Raw genomic sequence first — 12,984 nt, forward strand, 5'->3', positions numbered from 1 at the left:
CATTTATTTTGTTTATTTGTATTTTATTAGTATTTTCCTTAAGTGTGTCAAATATATATTTTCTCATCTAAATGTCCACTGCGTTCTGAGCCAGGGGGCGGTGATGCGCCTTAACATTGGTTGCCAACCAAGAAGAAGAAGAAGCTGTGAGCCAGGAGGGAGGGGGTGAGTGAGTGATTTGTTTGCTCGCTCTATGATTCAGCACAGGAGGGAGGGGGTGAGTGAGTGATTTGTTTGCTCGCTCTATGATTCAGCACAGGAGGGAGGGGGTGAGTGAGTGAGTGATTCGTTCGTTCGCTCTTTGATTCAGCACAGGAGGGAGGGCGTTAGTGAATCCTGAGTGATTCGTTCGCTCTATGATTCAGCACAGGAGGGAGGGGTGAGCGAGTCCTGAGTGATTCGCTTATGCTTACGATTCAGCACAGGAAGGGAGGGGGTGAGTAGTAGTGATGTGCGATACGACTGATTTCCTTTCCGATCCGATACCAAGTAATATTCAGGGTGGTATCGACGATACTGATCCGATACCGATACTTTGTACAAAACGGATTTTATTTATTGTATCTCAAATTATAGCGTCATAATGATTACAGGACATCAGAATACCTTCTTCTTATCACTTAATAATGCAGAGTTCATCATATAGAAATAAAAAAACTAAAGTTGTGTGCTATTTGAACACCTTGCCTGCCTGGAGGACTAAAGGACTCCGTGAGAGACTCTCACCCTAGCAGCACCTGTCCCTCTCCTCCTCTTCAGTTCGCCTCAACATACGCTCGTCATATTCTGTGATATGATTTACTCTGAGGTGTTTGACAAGGTTAGTGATGTTGCCACAACCATACATGCCAACCCTCCCGATTTTTCCGGGAGAATCCCACCTTTCTGCAGATTTTCCACCCGGACAACAAAGTTGAAAAACCATATCGCAGAATTCATAGCGCGGCCCAGCCAATTCCAGTTTCCAACAATGACGGCAGCGACTTAGTTTTAATATTACTCTTTTTTCTCTTTCTGGGTCGCAAAAAAACTTTTAACATATTTTCTGGTGAGAATGTAGCTGTGTAAACTTCAAATATCTGAGCCGACCGACACATCGTCTTCAAACCCCCGCGGTCTTTCACCACTCGGGTTAAACATGATGTACAAGTCACTTTGATAACTTAAAAATGTTCTTGTTTGGCTTTTTCAGTGTTTTATTTGTTCGTGAGTAAATCGGTTTGGCTGAGATTAAAGTTATTAGATTAAATTAAATTAAACTTTATTATTCCCTCGGGAGGGTTCCTCCGGGGTTTTCACATAGCTGAATAAACGTCAAACAGAAAACTGATTAAACAGAAGAGTTTACGTCAGTGTCCGGTTATATTTTAGACAGCAAGGAGCAGACGGCAGAGTTTCACTCCACCGAGGGAGCTCGTGACGTACTACCCGGCTTTCTTTAGACCGCGAAGGCCGGTCCTCAGGTGGAAGCAGCCTCTGAATTTGGACACCCCCGCTGTTTCCGGGCCGGCCAATAATAACGGTGACATTTAACGTATTTTATCCGATAAATAAACCCTGTAAAATATATTTATCCGCCCAAACAGCCCTTTTGAATGTCTCCCTAATTCTGAGGTCTCAAGGTTGGCAAGTATGGCCACAACACCTCACTTTTTTTGCCACATTTATTGCAAACCACGGCTCAGCTGTTTGTGGAGGTAAAATACATCCGCACAATTACGCTCAGCCATTGTTGTGAGTGCGCACGCCAAGGGGCTGCGAGACATTTATACAGCCGTATTTCGCACATGACTATGAAAGGCGGAAGAGGAAGTAGTTCCTTTGAATGTAGGCAATCCGAATGTTATAGTTTCTTTCCACTGTGTTCCTGTTAATGATAAACTACAAATTTACTCTAAATTACTAAAATATCGATATTTTAATGTGAGAATCGATTCTAGAACATAAATGATTGGTATCGGAGGAATCGATATTTCAGGATCGATCCGCACATCACTAGTGAGTAGCTCAAATGTGTTGTTAGCATGTTAGCAGCGCGATGCTACTCTGAACCGAGGAGCTATTTTCTTGATGTGAGCTTCTACTCAGGGTTTTTTCTTCCAGTTCAGAGCAGAAATGCTTTTGTTACGAAACTGGCTGTTGTTTCCCCCCCCACAATTTTAATTATAAGCTAGATATATTTCTACTAATGGAATTAGTTTGCTAACAGCAACAGGGATGAGTCAGTGAGTCAGTTGGGCTTGTGAATCATGATTCACGAGTCAGTAAAGTGATTCTCGAGTATTGAACGATTCGTTCACGAATCGAACATCACTAATGTAAAACAGCACGACAGTAAGCTGTATTAAAGAAAGATTGTTGTTGCTCCACGTTATCGCTTGAGCGGGAGTTTTATTCAAGAGCCCAACACAACACTCACCGTCCCTCATTTTCACTTGTGAGTTGATGGGTGTGTGTGTGTGTGTGTACAGCGGTGTCCGGGGTTTCTGGAGACGTCAGGCCCGCAGAGTTTCCTGCCGTTAAGCCAGCCACACCTGAAAGTGAATGAAACTCACCTGTTACTGATCAGCCTAATCTGAAGAGCTACTTAACAGACGAGCTGAGCTTCACTCGATGCTGGATCGTTGTGAGAAATCATTCAGTTCCCAGCTACTTTGTGATAGTGTTTCGAGTGGAGGGGATTGCGTGTATTAACGGCAGTGTGTTTATATCCAAAGTGTTGCGGAAACGAGTGGAGGAAGTGGAGCATGTTGTTCATAGTTACTGAAAGGAAAAGGACAACCACCACGAACACTGGAGAAGTCATGCACGGGAGCGAGCACACGAAGAGAGAAACACACGCGGAAGATTGTTGCACTTGTTGTCATTTTATTCCCTGTAAATAAACACATTGTACTCTACAGGAAGTCTTGCATTTGGGTCTTGCTTTCATAACTCTGACATACATTCCTGCTTTATGTAACTCTTTGCTTAGACTGTAATTTATTAAATGTGTTATCATTTCCAATAATCTACAGTCTCTTAACTTTTTTATTTTGGCTACTTTACTTATACTTGCCTTAAAATGTGCCTGTGGGATTATAATATTATTTTATGCCATGTTAGACCCTTAATTAAAGATTGTGAATTATTATGTAGTTTTAGTTTGCATTATTCTCCTGAATTAGAAGAAGGTGATAACTATTACATTTGTTAAACTGATTTGCATAGACTTCTGATTTATTGTGAATGAATGATATTGTTTTATGATGCATTATACTGCTGAGTTATAAGAAATACTGTTCGCAGAAAGTCATCGCCTTATTTGTCTGATTAGAAGAGAACAGAACATACTGGAGTTTTCTGCCCCATCTCAGCAGGAGCAGATAAACAGGGAGCCAAGGTCGTAGCTTAGGCGCCGTGTGAGAGAAAGAATGTGAATTTTTAGGCTTTTATGATTAGGTGGGGGCCACTAGAGGCTATAAGAGTTTGATCAATGCTCCACCATTTTGAGATCTGATGCTGTCTGCGTACGGTGTCCATCTCCCACGCGTGTGATCATTAAAATCATCGTTTGACTTGACCCGGCCCGACCAGTGTTGTTATTTTGGTTTTTCCTCTCGTATCCATCCCCAATATTTGAATCCGTAACATGCCCATTTCAATAATGCAAATTATTTGTTTAGCAAATACTTAAGAGTATACCTGATGGACTTCCGGTTTAGGTGACTATGGCTTAGGTCGCACCGAGCGTAGCTCCTGCAGAGTCTAGTTATTATCTAGCATTTCCAGGCACATTTTGACGGGTTTTTTCTTTTTGTATAGTTCCGAGACAAGACTGTTTTTGCTTTTTGTGTTTACAATGTCGCGTAAGGTTAATAAGAGCGCAAGCACCTCTCAGCCGAACTTGCGGCCTGCTGCTAACACTGCATCCCCGCCTCGTGGTAAAACTTCGCCACTGCCTGGGTCACCCGACACGCCGCTCGTCGTTACGGAAAAATTCACGAAGGCTGAACTCCTCTCTGAACTTCGTGAAGAAATTTCAGCACTGTTTAAAAAGGAACTGACGGCAGCGTTTGCGGAGAATCTCACGTCTATCAGGTCCGACATACAGCAACTAAAAACGGACCTTTCCTCAGATATAACTACCATGCGGCAGGAATTCGCTGGCCTCAGGAGCACAGTTACGGAGATGGAACAGTCTCTCTCCACATGCACGGATGATATTGTCCACCTTGTTAGATTATAATATTATTTTATGCCATGTTATACCCCTAATTAAAGATTGTGAATTATTATGTAGTTTTAGTTTGCATTATTCTCCTGAATTAGAAGAAGCTGATAACTATTACATTAGTTAAACTGATTTGCATTACATTAAACTGCTGACTTGTTGTGAATGAAGGATATTGTTTTATGATGCATTATACTGCTGAGTTATAAGAAATCTAATTTGTCTGAGTAGAAGAGAACAGAGTGTGCTGGAGTTTTCTGCCCCATTTCAGCAGGAGCAGATAAACAGGGAGCCAAGGTCGTAGCTCAGGCGCTGTGTGAGAGAAAGCATGTGAATGTTTAGGCTTTGTATGATAAGGTGGAGGCACCAGAGGCTATAAAAGTTTGAGCAATGCTCCACCATTTTGAGATTTTGAGGCTGTCTGCATCAGTGTCCATCTCCCACGCGTGTGTTCATTAAAATCATCGTTTGACTCAACCCGGCCGGACCAGTGTTGTTATTGTGGTTTTTTCTCTTGTCTCCATCCCCAATATTTTGAACCTTAACAGCTTGGGGGCTCGGCCAGGAGCTGACCTCTGAGAAGAGCCGAACAGCAGAGCCGCAAAAGGACGTGGAGCAAAGCAAGGAAAACATCGATGTACTTCAATCTGAAGTGGACGGAAAAGATCAAATTAAGGTTGATTACGTCGATTAAGCATCATGAGGTGGAGCGTGAGGGGTGGTTCCTTATTTTTTATTTATTTATTTTTGTTGTTGCTGGGAGTTGGAACCCTATTAGTTAGGTTGCTTAATATTTACGCTAAGTACTCTTTAAAATACCAGAATAGGGAGGATGGTGTAGGTCTAAGTTTATTAGATTGATCAGTATTGCTGAACTATGAAATATTTTTTTTGTATACAGGTATAACAGAATAGCTTTAGTGTAGTTGTTGTTTTAAGCTTGAGTATGAACTTGCAGACTTGCAAAATGCAGCAAGATATTTAAAAAACAGTTTTGTTGATTAAAAAACACTATATCGGATTCATATCGGTATCGGCAGATATCCAAATTTATGATATCGGTATCGGTATCGGACATAAAAAAGTGGTATCGTGCCATCTCTAATTAAAAGCATGCATAAAATAGAAGTTATCTGTTGTTATTGATTGGTAATAGATTGATAATTGGCCACATTTACAGCTGTATTGACTTGTTGTGGACGTAGTCGACTTCAGGTTTAAACACTCTAATTAACAGGTTGAAAATAGTGACATTAAAGGAAGAGTATGCAGCACCACCCTGTCAGACGCCAGTGATGGTGGAGCTCACTGATGAATCAGGTGAGCTGGATTCATGGCTGATTCAAAACTAAGATCCCCCTGCTGTGGTCAGTAAGGGGACAAAAGGGGGTGTTATACTGTTATTTTAATGTCAGCATTATTATTGTATGAGAATCATGCAACAAGCATTGCATCGATGATCATTTATTGAAGCTTTTGACCTTATACTAACATCTGTGTTCCTGTGATTGTTATAACTTCTGATGAATCTTCTATTTACAGGTGTTAGGATAATGATATAATTTTTCATTGCAGGTGTAACCATGATCATTTTTATACATATTGCAACTTGTTGCTCATTGTAGAGTTGTGCTCAAGTTAATAAGGGTTAAAAGCTACAGTCAGCGCGAATGTCTGACTGATCTATTGAGGGAAAAGGCTTCGAGCATGGAGGGCCGCACGCGCTTACAAAACACTGATATCATGTTATTCTTTGTGATCTTTTCTTAAATTAGGTCTTTAAAGTTAGTTTAAATAGTGGCAGTTAATTAAACGAGATTTATTAACATATTAAATACCTGAGTCAGAACGTTACACGCGGATCACCATAAGAGTCTGGGAAACTTTGTAGCTGCCTAACTTTTTTTTGAATGTTCTAGCTCCGTTGATTTGACACGTTGGAATGTGTCAAAAAAGGGGGGGAAGGTTGAGCTTTAACATCAAACAAGGATTATTTGAACATTTTATAACTTCATTTGTGTCTTTAATACCTTAGGAATGGTAAAGCTTAAGCTAATAGCGGTCCGAGAAGACGGACCTTTTAGAGAATCAGTGAAAAAGCATAAACTATCACTTTCATGTTTAATCATTACTCATTGAAATGAACTGAATAGCGCTTAGAAGATTTGTTAATTTTTTGTCTTTTGTTAAAAAGAGGGGTTTCAATAATTTTCAGACACACCTTGCAAATGTGCTTATAACGAGTTGGCACTCGGCCTTTTGAAGGTCAGAAGCTTCGTTCGGCGTGGCTGTCCGGACTGATAAAGTGTAGGAAATGCCTTGAGTGCAGAGGGCTAAATGCAAACTTGCTTACACACACACAAGATATGATTAGAATAAGTCCCTGGGACATTCTGAATGTTTTAGACCAATTCTGAATCACTAGAAGGTCAGTAGATAACAACATTAGATTATTAGGGTTAGGAAGAGAGGTGTTTTGGTTTTCTGTCTCTTACAGAGCAAGGAACAGACACCAGACGAGGTCACAGAGATGCGAGGATCCTCCGTAGCAGAGTCAGACACAGTGACTGCCGAGACATCAACTGGGTCCGAGGGTCATGGCGTTTGGGCTCCAGCTAGTCACCACAAAAGGATGGATCCCATAAACACAGCAATAACCATGAAGGGGTTGGCGGAAATCCGGGAACACCAGACCAACGAAGTTCGAGAGGCTTTTGGGCAAAAAGGGGACACCTTCCTGTTCCTTTTTCTGGAGAATACACAGATCGTTGTTTGAAATCGGGGCAGAATAATCCCCTGATCTGTGTTACGACTGAAGGGTTGTCTAACCCCTAAGGTTGAAGAATGAAGAGCAGAGGATCACCCAACTGGACGACACTGGTAGCTGCAGCAATAGAATAAAGGCTGAAAGCAGTGGGAGACAAGGAGAGTGTCATCTGGACCTGCTACTGTTGGAATCATAGTTTTTCTTGCATCTGAATTGCGCAAACACAGAGGTCATCCCACATATGGTTCGCCCCTCAGGGGGACAAAGGACCTCAGGAGTGAGAAGAGATGAACCCGGCCACACTGAATTGAAGGGTGTTTGTGAGGTCATTATTCTAATGACCTCATCAGGGGGAATTGTTAGATTATAATATTATTTTATGCCATGTTATACCCCTAATTAAAGATTGTGAATTATTATGTAGTTTTAGTTTGCATTATTCTCCTGAATTAGAAGAAGCTGATAACTATTACATTAGTTAAACTGATTTGCATTACATTAAACTGCTGACCTGTTGTGAATGAAGGATATTGTTTTATGATGCATTATACTGCTGAGTTATAAGAAATCTAATTTGTCTGAGTAGAAGAGAACAGAGTGTGCTGGAGTTTTCTGCCCCATTTCAGCAGGAGCAGATAAACAGGGAGCCAAGGTCGTAGCTCAGGCGCTGTGTGAGAGAAAGCATGTGAATGTTTAGGCTTTGTATGATAAGGTGGAGGCACCAGAGGCTATAAAAGTTTGAGCAATGCTCCACCATTTTGAGATTTTGAGGCTGTCTGCATCAGTGTCCATCTCCCACGCGTGTGTTCATTAAAATCATCGTTTGACTCAACCCGGCCGGACCAGTGTTGTTATTGTGGTTTTTTCTCTTGTCTCCATCCCCAATATTTTGAACCTTAACAACCTCCAAGCCAAAGTGGATGCGATGTCAAAGGAGTTGGCCAAATTGGAGAATAAATGCGAGGATTTGGAGTCCAGGTCTCGCCGCAATAATATACGCATTGTTGGTGTGCCAGAGGAGAACGTCCTGTCCGCTACAGATGTGTCCGTGCTGTTGATGGAGGCATTTCAGCTTGGGAAGGAGCCGCTTGTAGACAGAGCCCACCGAACTTTGGCCCCCAAACCTAACACCGGTGAACGCCCCCGTGCTATGGTTGTGAAGCTGCACTATTACGCGGACTGTGCTAGGATTCTCCAGAAGGCCAGGGAGCTGCAGAGGGTGCAGATAAATAATATGACCATTTCTGTGTTCCCCGACCACACCGCTAAGACAGCGCGGGCCCGTGCGGCTTTCAACGAGGTCCGTCGCCAGCTTCGCGGCATCCAGGGAGTCCGATTTGGGATCCTCTATCCGGCAAGACTGCGGATCACTTATCAAGGAATGCAGCGCGACTTCGTCTCGCCAGATGAGGCCAAGGAATATATTAAGACAATAACCACGCGATAAAAAATATAGCGGGACAATGTTTGTTTGTTTGAAATAGCGCATGATCCAAATCCAAACATCATTGTGGTAAGCTAAGTTTGTTACTCTGCCAAACACTTGTTTTGTTTTACCTGTCTAATAGTAAAATATAATTGGGTTATTTTTATTTTATTTGTGCCTTTTAATCTATTGAGAAATAACTCTGTTGGAGCTTTGGTTTGACACGGTTCGTTTCGTAGTCGGGAGCGTTTTTGTTCAGATTGCTCCGGGTGGGAGCGTGCACTGCCGTCTCCATCGTTTGGGGATGGGGGCTTTTGCTGTGCAGGGGGGAGGCGGGAGGGTGTGTTTGACGTGTTATTATTATTTTTATTCTGAAGCTGTACTTCTGTTGTTGTGGGTTTGCGTTGTGTGTTTGTGTGAGTGTGTTTTTCCCACTTGTTCTTTCTTTGGGGGTGAAGAAATAAGTATTTTCTCTTTTATCTTTCTGCAATGACCAGTACTTCAGGTCAGTCCTTAGGCAATTGTGGTATTAGATTTTTAACTTGGAATGTCAAAGGTATGAATAGCCCAATTAAACGATCTAAAATATTCTCGCATCTTAAACGTTTAAAGAGTGATGTAATGTTTTTGCAAGAGACCCATTTGCGAAATCGGGATCATCTTAGGCTCAGGTGCCCATGGGTGGGTCATACTTTCCATTCAATGTTTAATTCAAAAGCCAGGGGGGTGGCGATCTTAATAAACAGAAGGGTACAGTTTACAGCCTCTGAGATTAAAGCTGACAAAAACGGGAGATATTTGGTTGTTGTAGGCACCATGTACAATGTACCCGTCCTCTTCGTCAATGTGTATGCGCCAAATTTTGATAATCCAGGTTTTACAGATGCACTTTTGAGTAGTCTCCCTTCCCTTGATACTCATCTTTTGATATTGGGTGGTGACTTAAACTGTGTTATTGATCCTGCCTTAGATCGCTCGAATCCTTGGACCCTGACCCAATCCTCTATGTCCAAGTCTATTTCAGAGTTTATGTCTCAGAATGGTTTTGTAGATCCCTGGAGGTTTTCTAACCCTACTACCAGAGCGTACTCTTTCTTTTCTCAGGTACATCAGTCCTTTTTGCGGATTGATTATTTTTTTGTGGACGGTTCCCTTATTCCAAAAGTACTGTCATCTACATATCATCCTATTGTCATTTCCGATCACGCACCACTTAGCGTTGACATCAAGCTCATAGCCCAGTCCTCTTTTTCCTCACCCTGGAGATTTAACTCTTTGTTGCTTTCGGATGAGGGGTTTGTTACCTTTATCAAATCCGCAATTGATGAATTTATGGTGTTTAACGACAGCGATACTGTTACGAGGTCATTACTTTGGGAATCCCTTCCGGCGCCCCCCGTGTGCGGCAGCCTGTTACAGCAGCTCTGCTCATTCTGAGTTTCTTTCTTTCTTATCTTTTTTCTCGTAATTTTTTTATAACTAACGTATTAGTAATTAGACTCTGCAACCATGTTCTACCGTTTTGTGCTAGTCCTGGTCGTTTTTCTCAGTTTATTTCTACTTTTTTCACCCGTGTCTGGGGACCCAGAGCAGAGATCCTTTGTTTCCAGTAAGGATCAGCTGTTAGCGCTGAGTCCTGCAGCGGTACTGCCGGCGGACAGACCCGATATTCCCAGCGAGCTGAGGAGGAAAAGACGGGGGTGTCGTGCTGGGAAGGAGCGCCGTCGCCCGAGAAGGAGACGTTATCGACCATCTCTTCCTTCTGTAATTATTGGAAACGTAAGATCTTTGCCCAATAAGATGGATGAGCTCATGTCGCTAACCTGGTCACAGAGGGAGTACCGGCAATGTAGCATCATGATGCTAACGGAGTCGTGGCTAACATCGCTAACTCCGGACACAAGCGTGACACTACCGGGATTCCAGCTGCTGCGAGTGGACAGGACCAGAGACAGCGGTAAGAGGAAAGGAGGGGGACTGGCAGTTTTTGTGAACGACAGATGGTGTAACCCTGGGCACATCACTGTAAAAGAGCAACTCTGCAGCAGAGATATTGAGCTGTTAGCCGTTAGCATGCGTCCGTACTACCTGCCCCGGGAGTTCTCGCATGTTATCGCGATAACAGCGTATGTCCCCCCCTCGGCCAACGCGGATGCAGCCTGTGACTCTCTCCACTCTGTGGTCAGCAGACTGCAAACACAATCACCGAGAGCCCTTCTCATAATATCAGGGGACTTCAATCATGCCTCACTGGACTCCACACTGCCCACCTTCACCCAGTATGTGACCTGCCCAACCAGAGTCAATAAAACACTGGACTTACTGTATGCCAATGCAGAAGAGGCATACAGTTCATCACCTCTCCCTCCCCTGGGCAGATCTGATCACAACCTGGTGCACCTTGTCCCTGTGTATGAGCCCTTAGTGCGCAGGGAGCCACCAGCCACCCGCACAGTACAGAGATGGTCAGAGGAGAGCGAGGAGGCTCTTAAGGATTGTTTTGAGTCGACTGTGTGGGAGGTGATTTGTGATGACCACGGTGAGGACATCGACAGCCTTACTACATGCATTACTGACTATATAAACTTCTGTGTGGATAACACTGTACCTACCAGGACTGTACGGTGTTTCTCCAACAACAAACCTTGGATTACCCCAGAAATTAAAACCGTCCTCAAGCAGAAGAGGAGGGCCTTCAAATCCAGAGACAAAGAAGAGTTGAAAAGGGTGCAGAGAGAGCTGAGGGGACTGATAAGGAATGGGAAGGAGAGCTACAGGCAGAAGATGGAGAACCAGCTTCAACAAAACAACGTTGGTGAAGTCTGGAGAGGCCTCAGAACCATCTCGGGCCACAAACAGCAGAACTCTCTGCCTGGGAGGGATGTGAGATGGGCAAATGAACTGAATCATTTCTTCAACAGATTTGACTCAGCCATGAGGCAGTCTGCAACATCGGCTGCAGACTCACCCACCCCCACTGCTGCTGTTCCACCTCAGACACTTCACACCTCCTCTATTCACCCTGCTCACTCCCCCCCACCCCCAACAACAGCATCCAATACACACTCAACACAAGGCTCCAGCCTGTCTCTCTCAACCACCCAGGTTAGGAGGGAACTGAGGAGGATTAATGGCAAGAAGGCAGCGGGTCCAGATGGCATCAGCTCGAGGGTCGTCAGGTCCTGCGCGGATCAACTGTGTGGGGTGATGGAGCACCTCTTCAACCTGAGCCTGAGGTTGGGAAGAGTTCCACAGCTCTGGAAAACCTCCTGTGTTGTACCAGTGCCAAAGACTTCACGCCCCAAGGACCTCAACAGCTACAGGCCGGTGGCTCTGACATCCCACCTGATGAAGACCCTGGAGCGGTTGGTCCTGGCTCAGCTTCGGCGCCTAATAAGCTCATCACTGGACCCACTTCAGTTTGCCTACCAGCCTGGCATTGGAGCGGATGATGCCGTCATTCACCTCCTACATCGTTCCCTCGCTCACCTGGAGACCGCTGGAAGCACTGTGAGAATCATGTTCTTTGATTTCTCCAGTGCCTTCAACACCATTCTTCCCTCGGTTCTAAAGGACAAGCTGGTGAACTCTGGAGTGGACCATCACCTCACTACCTGGATCCTGGACTACCTCACCGACCGACCACAGTATGTGAGGACTCAGGGCTGTGTGTCGGACAGGGTCGTCTGCAGTACGGGGGCCCCACAGGGAACGGTTCTGGCTCCGTTCCTCTTCACCATCTACACTGCAGACTTCTCCCACAATTCCACCCAGTGCTTCCTGCAGAAGTTCTCTGATGACTCTGCAATAGTCGGCCTCATCACTGATGGGGACGACAAGGAGTACAGAGGTCTGACCCAAGACTTTGTGGACTGGTGCCAGCTGAACTACCTCCAGATCAACGCCAGTAAAACCAAGGAACTGGTGGTAGACTTCCGCAGGCACAAGCATTCTCCACTGCAACCACTGAACATCCAAGGTATGGACATTGAGGCTGTGGACAGCTACAGGTACCTTGGTGTTCATCTGAACAATAGACTGGACTGGACTCATAACTCAGACGCCCTCTACAGGAAAGGGCAGAGCAGGCTGTACCTGCTGCGGAGACTCAGGTCGTTTGGAGTGGAGGGCCCACTCCTGAAGAAATTCTATGACTCTGTTGTGGCTTCTGCTATCTTTTATGGTGTGGTCTGCTGGGGCGGCAGCATCTCTGCTGGGGACAGGAAGAGACTGAACAGGGTGATCCGAAGGGCCAGCTCTGTTCTAGGATGCCCTCTGGACCCAGTGGAGGTGGTGAGTGACAGGAGAACGGCAGCTAAGCTGTCATCCCTGATGGACAACATCTCCCAACCCATGCAGCAGACTGTGACAGCACTGAGCAGCCCCTTCAGTGGGAGACTGTGGCACCCACGGTGTGGGACGGAGAGATTTCGCAGGTCTTTCCTCCCCACTGCTGTCAGACTCCATAATAAAGACTTCAACTGATCAAGCACACACATCCATACATATGCAATAATACTAAGTGCAATAATCCTTTCTGTCATCGTTGTATTTTTACTCAGTTGTATATAGTATTTG

This window comes from Mchenga conophoros, linkage group LG4 (genome assembly GCF_057382185.1).
Source record: "Mchenga conophoros isolate Kocher_MC1m ecotype Shallow Benthic linkage group LG4, M_conophoros_male_GT1.1, whole genome shotgun sequence".
In the NCBI taxonomy this organism is placed as follows: domain Eukaryota; kingdom Metazoa; phylum Chordata; class Actinopteri; order Cichliformes; family Cichlidae; genus Mchenga; species Mchenga conophoros.